Genomic DNA, 13677 nt, shown 5'->3' on the forward strand with positions numbered 1-13677 from the left:
CCTAGGTAAACCCCCCTCCTGCGTGCACCCACAGGTGAGACGCAGGGATTAGGAGCGTGCAGGAACCACACACCGAGCTGGGGAACAAGCGGGCCGGGCGGGCGCGGCCTCCGGGTACCGCGGCGCTGCCACCTGCGCAGCCACCGCGCCGCCATTGGCTCGCGGAGAAGCCGCTCTAATCCGCGTCGCCTCCGCCCCCGCGCGGCGCTGCGCTCCGCGGAGTCTCTGACCTTCCTCCTTCCCGCAGCCCCGGAGAGACGCGCGGCGGTCGCGCCAGCCTCCTCCTTTTCCTCCTCCTCCTCCCCAGGGAAGCCGTCCGGGCTTGAGGACGGGCCGCCGCCGCCCGCTTCGCCCCCCGCCCCCGCCGATGGTGTCCGGCCCTCCGGCGCCCAGGTAGGGGGTCTAAAGCGTGGAGCGGGTACGGGGTGGGGTGGGAGTGAGGGAGTACAGAGTCCCAGTGAGGGGTGCAGGTCCCCGGCGTGTGATGGCGTTGGACGCAGCCCAGGACAGGTACCTGGAGGGAGGTGGGCGCGCACCCGGGGATGCTCTTGGATTTGACCCCGGCAACGCCAGGATGGCCCTGAACTAGGCCCCTTGGGGATGCTGAAGGGGAAGCCTTTACCGCGAGGAGGAGATCGGTTCGTTGGGAAGCTGGGGCCTGGCCCCGGGGGTTGAGTGTGGTTTTTCTGGGACCAGCTGGGATGGGTGGGCCGGTGCCAGCTTGGTGCGTATGTTATTTCTGGTTCAGAGTGGGCTGGGGAAGAAGCACAGGCGGCGATGTCTGGTTTAGATTACAGGTGCTTCCTTCTTTGCTTCCGACCCCTCCCCCCACCAGCTGGAGTGGGAGGTGGAAGGAGAGAGGGGGTGGCGCTGCTAAGCCCCCCACCCCCGCAGACGCAGCAGAACCTCCCTGCGCCACACTGCCCTCCCTCTATCAACCTCGGACCATTTGGACACGGCTGGGGCGCTCCCCTGGTTGTGGTCACCCTTCAGGAGGCTGTGGAAAGGTTAAAGGGTCATTAATGTGTCTGGGACACGGCAGCAAAACCCCAGAGCCTGGCCAGACCCAGCTTCAAACGCCAGCTTTTCCCCACCTCCCCCAAGCCCAGCTCTGCAGCCTGGGGGAAGTCACACATGCGGCCACCTTCTTTTTCGAGGCACAACCAGAAATAGCTACCATTGTCAGGGGCCCTGGCACAGCCGGGGTGCAGATTACCAGTGGTTTGGGAAGCTCTGCCTCCAGCCTGGTTTTCTTATCAGATGTTTGCCTGGCTACTCAGGACCACCCTCTGCAAGCAGCTTCCCGAGGCCCAGGTGAGAGGCCACCTCCCACAGCGTGTTCTTGGACCCTGTCAGCCTTGAGGCTATTTTTGTCTGGTCCCTCGCCCTCTAGACCAAAGTGTCTTCAGGCTAAGAATCCGATTTGTCTCTGTCATTGCTCCAGTGTCTCAGAAGGGCTCAGCCACTGAAGAAATGTTTGCAGAATGAATGAGTGAATGAATGACTATGTAAATTCTGAGCAATCGTTAGCAGGCTGAAAGATGGAAGGGAGCCCCCTCTGGTCTCTCTAGGGCTCCCCACCCCACCCCTCCATGAAGCCCCTCCAGGCCTGGGGCCCAGGGGCAGCTGTGGCTATCCAGGGGCTTCGGTCCTGCCCTGCTGGCTCCTGAGTGTCTTGTTGGCTCCCTGATGTCCTCGGGGAGTCTGTCCCATTGTTGAGGGCTTCCCTTTCTTCAAGCCACCGGGTTGGTAATGTCTCCTGTGTGCTCTGCTCAGACCCTCCGTCCCAGCTGTAACAAGTCCATCCGGGTTATGCTCTAGGGCAGTCCTGGGTCTCCCGGCTCTTCCCAGGGAGCTCTGTGTGTGTGTGGAGGGGGCATAGCAGAGCCCTTCTCTGCCAGACTTGTTCCTTTGACAGGTCTGTACCTCAGCTGACCCCACCTCATCCCGACCCTGCCTTCCCCTGCTCTGAGACTCAGTTCCTCAGCCAAGACACACTGCCCCGCCCCCGCAAGCCTTCGGAAGCTTCCTTGGCTGTGTCCCCCTCCCCAGCCTGTGCCCCTCTCCTCAGACCCTCTGGTATATCACACTGTCTCATCTTTCCCTGGGTTATGGAGTGAGTCTGTGGATGCAGGGGGTGTGTCTGCGTCCTAGTCCTGTGTCCCCGAGGCCTGGAGAGGGACTTCACTTAACTTGTGGGAGCCTGACATAGTGGCTCCCCCATGGCCTCAGGTAGGGTTCTCCCTGCTGGGGAGATAAATGCCTCCCCGGCAGGAATGAGTGGTCGTGGGAGACCTCACAGGAGAGCTGAAACTTCTGTGGGCCTGGTGGGCCAGGGAGGACATGGAAGAGCTCACTGACTGGGCATCTCCAGTGGAAGAAAGAGGAGGAGCTGAGAGAACGGGCGGGCGAGCTGGGTAGGAACAGGGTCCAGCCAAGGGCCTGGAGCTCCCACGAGAACAGCCTTCCAGGCTGGCGAGGTGACCAGTGTGGGAAGAGGCGCCTGCCCCCAAGCCCGATGACTTGGTTCTGGTACTCACATAGTGGAAGGAGAGAGCTGACCCCCACAAGGGTCCTTTGACCTCTACTCATGCTGTAGAAAATACATGTAAAACAGAAGAAAGAACCCAGCCTTTCAAGCCAGGCGTGGCCACACACATCTGTCACATCAGCTCCTGCAAAGCAGAAGCAGGAGAATTAAGCCTTCAAGACCAGCTTTGGCTGTATATATGTATGTAGTAGCCAAACTATGAGTGTAGCCTAGACTATAGGGGACCATTTCAACCAACAGGTTTTCTTTTCTTTTCTTTTTGAAACAGGGTTTCTCTGTGTAGCCCTGGCTGTCCTGGAACTCACTCTGTAGACCAGGCTGGCCTGGAACTCACTCTGTAAGACCAGGCTGGCCTCCCACTCACAGAGATCCGCCTGCCTCTGCTGAGTGCTGGCATCAAAGGCGTGGGCTACCACCACCTGGCTGTGTGTGTGTGTGTGTGTGTGTGTGCGCGCGCGCGCGCATTCCTCCTTATTATGAAGCAATTGGTGTTTGCTGTGGATAATTTGGAGGTGTAGACAGGACTGGGAAGCCATTAGCCACCATCGGAGCCGTCTGCTCTGCTTGTCATGTGTGCCTTACAGTTGGTTTCACTGGGGCGGGGTGGCCAGGGTCCCAGGAGGTACCCTACAGGAGCCACCCACCCACCCACAGAAGCAGAGCTTCAGTTCAGTGACAGTGGCAATCACAGATGACCCCAGCGGCCCTGAACAGCTGAAGGGACTTTCAGGGGTGTGTCCAGTTGGGTCCCAGCATCCTCACCCTGTCACTGCTGCTGGGGACCAAGGCGGGGCATCTACAGATGGTACCCAGAGCAGCCAGGGAGCCAAGAGATGATGCTCGCTTCTAAGGGTGGGAGCGGGCCGTGGGAGGCAGGAGCTTGCGTGCCAACGAAGTGAGTGCTGCCAGCTCTGAACTCTGAAGGGGAGTGGGTCTGTGGGGTTGGAGAAATAGATGCCTTACACCTGCAAACAGACTCCTGAAGGCTGGGGGGGGGAGGTACCAGAGGCCGTGGCTACTTTTTAAGTGTCACTTCGTCTGAGGGTGCTGGTGAAAGGATTGAAGGCAGGGTTTAAATGAGTTCACCAGACCCAAGACAAATGATAGATAGGTGTTGTTTATTAGGGAAGAACTTATACAGATAAGAGTAAATAACCCCTGTGGTCTTCCTGCTCCAGAAGATGCAGTCTCTGCCTTCCCGATGCTCTTCTCTTCTCAAAACCCAAGAGAGCCAGCCCCTCCTCTGCCTTATAATGGGTCATGTCTGCACCTGAAACCACGCCCAAAGGGTGTGGCCACCACCACAAGTTCAGTTGGCCAGGCAAGATGCCACCACAGTTCCCCTTTCATCTAGAGAAGATCTTAAGCCTGATACCAAAACTATACAATGATAACAAATATCAGATATATTCCGGGAGAAGGGCAGGTAAAAGCATACACAAAGTTAGATCTACAACCAAATCTAGATGGTTTATCAGTCAAGAGTACGGGCTGCAAAGGACCTACATGGGTTTGATTCCCAGCACCCACACTGCAGATCAAAACTGCTTCACCCTGAGCTTCTGGAACCCTCTTCTGACCTCGTCAGGCACCAGGTGCCCTGGCTTCATCAGGCACACTCGTTACATAGGGATTCATGCATGCGAAACGCTAATACACAGAAAATAGAAAAAATCTAGGCGCGTGCTGTACACAGGGATCCATGTAGGCAAAATACTCAGACACATAGGATAAAACAAATATATATAAAAAAGTTAAAAGCTGGTATAGGCTGGGGTAGGGTTGTCGATAAGTCACGGGGTGTCTGGCTCAGTGGTGAAATATGAATTTGAGCAGCGGTGGGACTCAATAGCAGAGTGCTTCCGGAGCATGCCCGAGGCCCTGGGTTATCCCAGCACTAAGAGAAAAGCTCAGATAAACAAATTATTCCTTCCCTTTTAGCATAAATATATTCCAAAATGTTGCGTGTACATATTGGTACTAAGAAAAAAAAAAGAGGGTTTTTCATGGTCTCTCATGACAGTGCAGGCTTCGTGTTCTCCTGTGACAGTCCTAGACTTAGCTGTGACAGAACATTTTTATCTGGTCTGCTGTCCCTCGAGGGTATCGATGCTGGCGGCCAAGACTGAGGGCTCACAGGGTAGAAGAAGACGAAACGACTTCCACAGTCGTCCTGTGGCCGCCGCAAGGGCACTGTGGCACACTCTCACACCCCTCCACGATAAATAAATACGTGTGATGGTTTAAACTCCATGTGTCTCTTATCTGAAACCTGAATTGTCCTAGTGTCCTTTGGCCTCTCTAGGCTGGTAAGAGGGCAGAGCCTCCTGTTTGCTCTTTTTCTGTCCTGGGGGAGGGGTCGGGGTGATTATTTCAAACAGAACTAACTGTGTGCGAGTGCGCGCGCGTGTGCACGCAGCAATCCAAGCATGAGGGTGGGAGACAGCTCAGGCCTCACGGGCCACCTTGCTTCAGACACCATCTCTCGCTCTGTGCTGCTCCGTCCAGAATTCCATGGGTCCACGTGTCTCTACTGTCTCTCCATAGGGGCAGTGGCATTACAGACACCGCCGTGCCCAGCTTGAAGTGTGTTCCCAGGACTCAGACTCAGGGCCTGATGGTCACGTGGCAAGCCCGTTACCCACCAGGTCACCACCCCAGCCCACAGAGCAGTTTTTAATTTGGGGTCAGTAAACTGATCCTCTGCACTGCCCAGAGAGTGCTGTCCATTCAGATGGACAGGAGGTGGAGCTTCTGAATAAGGTTAATCCAGTGCTGCACAAATCCTCACAGTGAGCCTTTTCCTGGCATAGGGTGTGGCGGGCAAACCCTCACATCTCTAGGGGAGAGTGCGCTGGCACCCCCGTTTTTGGCATTCCCGCTTTGGGGTGATCCCAGTAGGTGCAGTCTCCGTAGGGGCTGTCAGTGTTGGGTGGACATCGACGGTCAGCTAGCTGCCACCAGGAGGATGTGATCTGCTCAGACTCCCCCCATGCCAAATGTAGATGGTTCTTCCTTCTGCCCTTTGCCAGCCGCCCTCTGCTGGGTGACAGGCACTGTTGCAGGTGCCTGGGGACACTGGGGAAAGGGACAGTGTGAAAGGACAGTTGTAAGGTGTGGAGAGGACGGAGCAGACGACTACATGTGTAACTAGGACCCGATGTGTTTTTTTCTTTTGTTTTGGTTTTTGGTTTTCCGAGTCAGGGTTTCTCTGTATTGTTCTGGAGCCCGTCCTGGAACTCGCTCTGTAGACCAGGCTGGCCTGGAACTCACAGAGATCCGCCTGCCTCCACCTCCCGAGTGCTGGGATTAAAGCTGTGCGCCACCACCGCCTAGCTTGATGTGCTCATTTTTAAGGTTTTAGAGTGTGTATGAGCTTTTGTCTTCATGTGTGTCATCATCTGTGTACAAGCCTGGATGCCTGGGGTCTGTTGGGTGTCAGCTCCCCTGAGACAGGAGTCGCAGATGGTTGTGAGCGACCATGTGGGTGCTGGGAACTGAACCCAGGCCCTCTACAAGAGCAGTCAGAGCTCTTAGCCATTAAAACATCTCTCCAGTCCCATTATGATGACTGTTGTTCCACATGTACTGGTTTAGTTGGGAGGAATGTAGGGAAGCACTCTATTTCTGCTTCTTGAGTGCTAGGATTTAAGGTGTGCTCCACCACCTACCTACACATAAACAAACATGTTTTATCACTAAATGGTTTAAATTTCACTTGTGTGCGCATGCGTGTTGAGCACATACACACACACACACGCACACGCACACACACACACGCACACACACTCGTGTGGAGGTCAGAGGACAGCTTGCAGGAGTCAGCTCTCTCCTACCATGTCCGTCTCGGGGATCAAACTCAGGTCAGCAGCCTCAGCAGAGCCTTGCTGTCCACCCAGCTTTCTTTGGGCAATTCTCCCTCCCTCCCTTCCTCCCTCCCCCCTTTCCTCCCCCCTCCCTCCCTTCCTCCCCCTCCCCTCCCTTCCTCCCTCCTTCCTCCCTTCCTCCCTTCCTCTCTGCCTCCTTTCCTCCCTCCCTTCCTCCCTCTCTCTTTCCCTGCCTCCCTCCCTCCCTCCCTCCCTCCTTTCTTTCTTCCTTCCTTCCTTTCCTGTAGCATTGGACATGGAGTCCAGAGCCTGACACATGCTAAGGAAGGGTTTTACCAATGAGCTACACCTTCATCCCAGGAGAGGCTTTGTCTAGCTGAATCGCCCGCTGTGTGTTATACCCAACAATTCATTAATGTCATCAGTTGTCAGTCGGGATTCCCATTTCCTATCGTCTCAGATGGATCCTCCTCCCCTTCCCCCTCCTCCCCCCCCTTCACCACGTCTCTTCTAGATTAAGAGCCGGGTTTAGCGGTGCACACCTATAATCCCAGCACTTAGGAGGTGGAGGCAGGAGGAAGGAATTTAAGGTTAGCCCCTACTATATGTCAGATTTGAGGGTAGCCTGGGCTGCATGAGACCCTGCCTCAAAACAACACTAGAAGAGAAGAAAACCAAAGACCCTCCCTTCCTAACCACGCCTTCTGCTCTGTCTTGCACCGTTGTGAGTCATCTGCTTTGGCTGGTCAGCAGGGTCCTCTGTCCTCTGAGTCGGTAGCTGGGTCCATCTGTCTCCTGGTGCTGCCAGCTGCACGAAACCATCTCAACTGTGCCTTCAGGACCCCCAGGATGCATGTCCTCCCCTGACCCCGTCACTGACCTCCCAGCCTCCACGGGATGCTTCTGGGATACTAACACAGGGCTGCCGGCTCCCAGGAGCCAAGGGTCAAATCCCCCCTCTCTTCAACTCTTTGATGACATCCCTGCTTCTCAAAATGAAACCTGGAGCCCCGTAAAAGTGTCCCAGCCAGCACAATGATGCTTGCTTTTAGTCTTGTTACTTAGGAGGCAGAGGCAGGCAGATCTCTTAGTTTGAGGCCAGCCTGGTCTACAGAGTGAGTTCCAGCACAACCAGAGCGACACAGAGAAACCCTGTCTCAAAACAAAACAAAATAAAACAAAACAACAACAACAAAACAATAAATAAATAAATAAAATAAGCCAGGCTGGTGCTTGGGAGATGGAAATAGGAGGTCCAAAGTCATCCTATACCACAAAATGAGTTCCAAGCCAGCCTGGTCTGCAGAGTGAATTCCAGGCTAACCCGGGCTATACGAGACCCTGTCTCAAAATGTAAGACGGGGATGTGGCTCCGTTAGTGCAGGGCTCTGCCTAGAGTGCATAGGGGCCTCAGGCTGGAGGCCGCTGGCTCCCAGCTGTGTGCTCGGCCCCCCCTCCCCCCAGTGCCAGCTGCTGAATCAACCAGTACTGAGCCGGGCTAGCGCTGGCTGTTCGGTGGTGGAGGGCCCTGCTCTGTCCTTGTTACCTGGAGCATCTGCCTTACCTCCTCCCCCTCCCCTGCAGAGCCTCTGCAGCCCTGCTTCCCATGATGACTGCATGCCGGGCTCCTTCCCAGCCCCAGGCCCCTGGCTGCTTGGTTGTTACGGTGCAGGGATACAACCCAGAGCCCAGTATGCTGGGCAAGAGCCCTCCCTCTGTTCCCAGTTGCAGATGGGTAAATTGAGCTACAGAGGGGCCTCGGGCTTCCAGGCAAGGTCCCTCAGGAGTGTGTGATTCCAGTGCCAGGCCGTGCCCGGGCCTTTTCCTCCTGCCACCCTCTCCCCTGCCTCCAGCACGGTGGTATCTGGTATCCCCTTATCACTGGCCCCATCAGGCTGCAGCCCCACCCTCCTGCCTGATCTGGGGATTGGGTGACCTGACCCATTTGGCGGACTCCTCCAATGGATCCTCCCTGTGTCACAGCCTCCCTTTCCGCACCTCTACCCTGTTCCCAGCCCTTTGTCACTGGCCCTGATGAAGGGGGCAGAGCCCGCTCAGCAGTGCATGGGTGGTGCCTCCCCTCCCCTTGGCACAAGGCAGCTTGGGGAGCACAGTGGGCTGGGCTGGACCAGCCATAGAGTCCTGGGCGGCTGAGAATGGGTGGCAGCTGCCAGTGGCTTCCAGCCAGACTCACAGGAATCAAGCCTTGAGATACCAAGGAGGGAATCCGGAGCGGAGCCAGCCTGCCTGGGAGATGGGTGTGAGCAGGAGAACCAGGGCCAGCCTTCCCTAGAGTTTGTTTGCCAGCCCCCCTTCCTTCCTGTTCCCCATGTCCAGCTCCCAGGTGGCTCTGATCACTTGCTGCTCGGCAGTGGAGGCTGGAGCTGCCTGAGGCCCGTGCCCCTTGGCAACGCCAGGGGACGTTTATGTGAGGGGGTTTTGTTCTCTCTTATTGAAACAGGGTCTCACGTATCCCGGACTGGCTTCAAACTCACTGTGTAGCCAGCGATGACCTAGTCTTCCTGTGCGCCACCACGCCCAGTTTCTCAGGTGCTCAGGATAGAATCTAGGACCTCATGCCCACTGGGCCAGCACTCTAACAATCGCACTACGTCCCAGCCCACGACTGTCTTTTTTTAAAATATAAAACCTTTATCACTTTTTAAGGTTGCATCTAATGTATTTGTATGCATGTGCACACATGCCTGCCATGGCATCCGGGTGGGGCTCAGAGTTACTTCTCTCTTTCACCATGGTGTGTGGGGGGGTCTGAGGGATTGAACTCAGGTGTGTCAACTTGACCTGCTGAGCCACTCGCCAGCCTCTCCGTTACTTTTGAAGCAAAGTCTCATGTAGCCCAGGTTGGCCCCAAACTTCCCTCTTCCTGCCTCTGTCTCTCAGGTGCTGGGATTACAGGCATGAACTGCCACACCCCGGTTAAGAGTTTTCCTTACAGAGGAGCCCATCAGGGCCTTAATGATGCTGTGATGGGTTACAAATGTGAAGGAAGGGCCTTAGAAGCCATCCGGATGCCCTTTAAGAAGGTAGTAAGTAGTGGGCCGTGTGTGTGCACAATTATTGAGCACTCAGAGATGTGAGCCATCCAGACTTGAGAGGATAAGGCTGGAGCTAAAAATGTGTTTTACAGTCAAAGAGCCAGTCTGCGAAGGCTGCATGAGGGCCAGGGGATGGAAAAGTCCACAGACACTGAAGGGCTCAATGGTGCCAGGAGCTTAAGGGGGTGGGCTGGGCAGACAGACCTTTCGGAGCAAGGCAGCTACTCTGCATGGTCTGTAACAGCAGGCACCTGTCACCGCGCCTGCCAAGACCTATAGACCCTACAAGGTGCCGGGCATTGGTGGCTCATGCCTTTAATCCCAGCACTTGGGAGGCAGAGGCAGGCGGATCTCTGTGAGTTCGAGGCCAGCCTGGTCTACAATAGCTAGTTCCAGGACAGCCTCCAAAGCCACAGAGAAACCCTGCCTTGAAAAACAAACAAACAACAACAACAACAAACAAAAAACAAAAAAAAAAAAATAGACCCTACAAGGCCAAGTGTGAGCCCCAGGCAGACTGTGGGTGTGGGAAGTGAGGATACCTCCATGGAGGGCTGCCATTTGTGACAGACACACCTCCTGGGTGCAGTGTGCTCTAGCTAGGGGAGAGCCTGTGGAGAAAGCCTGGGGGGGCTATCTGTGCCTCCTGGTCACTTCCGCTGAGACCTTAAGCAGTAGTTTGAATGTAATTGGCCCCATAAGCTCACAGGGAGCGGCACCATTAGGAGGTGTGGCTTTGCTGGAGGAGGTGTGGCCTTGTTGAAGGAAGTGTGTCACTGTGGGGGCGGGCTTCGAGGTGTCCTATGCTCAAGCTACACTCAGTGTAGACACAGTTTACTTCCTGTTGCCTTTGGATCAAGATGTAGGACTCTCAGCTCCTTCTCCAGCACCGTGTCTTCCTGCGTGCTGCCGTGATGACTGCCATCATGATAATGGACTAAACCTCTGAAACTGTCAGCCACCCCAATTATAACTCCTTATAAGAGCTGCCATGGTAGCCGGGCGTTGGTGGCTCACGTCTTTAATCCCAGCACTCGGGAGGCAGAGGCAGGAGGATCACTGTGAGTTCGAGACCAGCCTGGTCTACCAAGGGAGTTCCAGGACAGCCTCCAAAGCCACAGAGAAACCCTGTCTCGAAAAAAAAAAAAAAGAGTTGCCATGGTCATGGTGTCTCTTCACAGCAATGGACACCCTAACTAAGTCACCCTAACACTGTCTTAAAAATAAAAGGAGGCTGGAAAGCAGCTTAGAGCACTTCTACTTTTGATTTTCAGCACCCACAGAGTGTCTCAGAACTGTCCCTAACTTAAGTTCCTAGGAATCTGACGCCATTTTCTGGCCTTCTTGGGTAAATCAAGTGTGTGTGTGTGTGTGTGTGTGTGTGTGTGTGTGTGTGTGTGTGTCTGAATGTGGTGGTGTATCCTTTTAAGGCCCGAAACACCATCCCTACGCCCTTTTTCTTTTTACATGGAAGAAAGGACAGTGTCTCAGTGGGGGACAGAAGCAACATCTTGTTTTGTGGGGGAAGGCAGAGCCTTGTGGGGCAGGGACCAGAAGGAAGGGAGCAAGTGTGGGTGCTGTCTGTGGCTGCTGCTCCCCTTCCTCAAAGTAAGGTGCAAGGTTGTCAGATTGTCTGGGAAAGCGGCGCTGTGAGACACCATCTTCCACGACTTCCTCGGCCACCGTGGTGACATGGGTGCCAGCATCCCTGCTCTGCAGGTGAGAAAGTGACAGGAGGTGGGTAGCTGGCCAGGAAGAAGGGGGCAGGACTGGTGTTTGGAGGGAGTCTCAGGATGGGGCACATCTCCCCTGTGGCCATTTGTCCCCTCACAGTTAGTCACCACCGAACGGACCCTAGGAGGTGCCAGTGTTAAGATGGCCAAGGCGTGGTCAGCACACATCTTTGATCCCAGCTCTTGGGAGGCAGAGACAGGTGGATCTATGAGTTCAGGCCTACACAGAGAAATCCTGTCTCAGGGCGGGGGCTGGGGGAGGGTGAGAAAAAAGAGGTCTTAGCTGGACCTTGGGTGAGAAGGTTTGGATGCAGGAAACAGCTCATAGGACCAAGTGATGTTGGGTTGGGTTGAAGCAGAAGCCACAGTAGAAGGCCTCAGTTGTCCCATATTGAGACAGAAGTCAGGTCTTAACACCTCCTCACGGGCCAGTCACAGGCCACGTGAGTCACCAGGGAGAAGTGATAACCACGGGCCAGGCTCCTCCCTTTAGCCGAGGGCAATGCCCAGAGGGTAAACTCAGCTGTGAACCATCGTCTGCCAGGTGTACTACTAAGAGTGCCCAAGCCCTGCCGGGGCCACCCCGCCACTCCCAGCGTGCCCTGCGGTCTTTCTCTACCTGTGGGAAGTCTCCTCTACTTGGGGAAGCTTCCAAGGGCCAGGCCAGTGACACGAGCCACAACTCATGTCAACACAGGGTAGGAAGGGCATGCCAGACTTCCCCCCAGTCACAACAGCCCTTCCTCAGGTACCTCTGTGGACAGTGAGGCTTTGCTTCAGGCCCTGTGGAGAATGGGGGCAGGATTCTGCCGGCAGGACGAGCCCCGTTTGGCCGGCCAAGGTACCTGAGGAGCTGGGGCAGCCATACCTGAAGTGTCCTGGGTTTACTGGCTGCAGTGGAATTATGAGGCATGAGGTGTAGATCCACAACACGTAGGCTTTTCGCCCGGGTGTGGCGGCGGGTGGAGCCGCCTCTTCACACTGTGGTTCCCCTTGGGGGGGTGGGGCTCAGCACTACCCGTGGCTGCTCTTAGGATGCACAGTCTTCCACAGGGGGCGCTCCAACCTCGCGGGCGCACCATGGTGCTTCAGCTGACTTTTTTTTTTTCGGTTTTTCGAGACAGGGTTTCTCTGTACTGTTTTGGAGCCTGTCCTGGCATTAGCTCTGTAGACCAGGCTGGCCTCCAACTCACAAAGATCCGCCTGCCTCTGCCTCCCCAGTGCTGGGATTAAAGGCGTGCGCCACCAACGCCCGGCTCAACTGCCTATTTTTATAGCCTTGGTTGTTATTTTACTTTACTGATTAACCTGTTTTTAAGAGAGGGTCTCACTCCATAGCCTTGGCTGCCCTTGAACTCAGAGATCTGCCTGTCCCCACTTCCAGACCCCTAGTGTTAAAGACATGCACCGTGCCGGGCGTTGGTGGCGCACGCCTTTAATCCCAGCACTCGGGAGGCAGAGGCAGGCGGATCTCTGTGTGTTCGAGGCCAGGCTGGACCGACAGCCTCCAAAACAGAGAAACCCTGTCTCATAAAACCAAAAAAATAAAATAAAATAAAGACATGCACCGTGGTGATTCGTCTTTTTATTGATTTTATTTTATGTGTATGAATGTTGCACGTGTGTGTGTGCACCACACGCCCAAGGAAAGCCAGAAGGTTGGATCCCCGGAACTGGAGTTACAGACGGGCAGGAACCCACCCTATGGGTGCAAGCCTTTTGTGCCAGCGTTTGGCAGAAGGATGCAGGAGGGACAGGGGTTGAAAGCCAGCCTGAGCGACAAATTAAAGACAGCAATGCAGTTAGACTCTGAGGACCGGCAGGTCTAGTGACACGTGCGCGCCACTTCCTCCCCCCCCCCCCCAGTACCTTGGGGTGAAGAAGCTCTGGCTTCACTAAATGACCACAGGCATTTTGCCATCTAGCTTCTAAGCATAGCCCTGAAATAGAAAGGGGTGGCTTCTGGAAGTGGGTGGAGCCAGTCCTGAGCTGTTTCTGGATGATGGAGGCTGAGCTAACCCACTTAATTCTAGATTGCAATCGACAGTTCAGTCAGAGGGTCTTCGTTGCTAACCCGCCACTTTGCATAGGAAACTGGCCTCAGTTTCCCTTTCTGGAAATCTGATGCTATGTTCTCTAGTACCCTGGGGGGGGCGCTGAGAGGAAAAAGGGAACTGACCCTCTGAGGCTGTCTTGGGAGGCTGGCAGAATGAGTCACTGCTGCAGCCGGTGTCCTCATAAGCCCTACAGGAGCCAGGCCTCACAGGCAGCAAAATCTACCCGTCTCCTGCACTCCTCGGAGCAGGCCCAATGGAGTTGGATGAGCCAGGCCACCCTGGCATTACTGTCTAGTGTGATAATGTGTCTTCAGGGGCTGGAAGGGGGTGCTGGGATCAAACCCCCGCTGCAGATACCTCCCTGGAGGCTCCCGGGCCCCCCAGAGCCACAGAGCAGTGAATCCATGACAGGTTACATGGCAGAGTCAGTAATACCCAGGCACCACAGTTCCC

General features: G+C 55.3%; 1 protein-coding gene across 1 annotated transcript in view; it reads left to right on the forward strand.

Annotated features, from left to right (window-relative positions):
• The first annotated feature begins 216 nt into the window (after window positions 1-216).
• Window positions 217-13677, forward strand: part of Pacsin1 (protein kinase C and casein kinase substrate in neurons 1) — a 41002-nt gene continuing 27541 nt past the window's right edge. Inside the window, exon 1 of the mRNA XM_005084879.4 lies at window positions 217-393. The gene's annotated coding sequence lies outside the window, so the exon portion shown is untranslated. The remainder of the gene's footprint in view (window positions 394-13677) is intronic.

Source organism: Mesocricetus auratus, unplaced genomic scaffold (genome assembly GCF_017639785.1).
Source record: "Mesocricetus auratus isolate SY011 unplaced genomic scaffold, BCM_Maur_2.0 Super-Scaffold_100027, whole genome shotgun sequence".
NCBI classification, from domain to species: domain Eukaryota; kingdom Metazoa; phylum Chordata; class Mammalia; order Rodentia; family Cricetidae; genus Mesocricetus; species Mesocricetus auratus.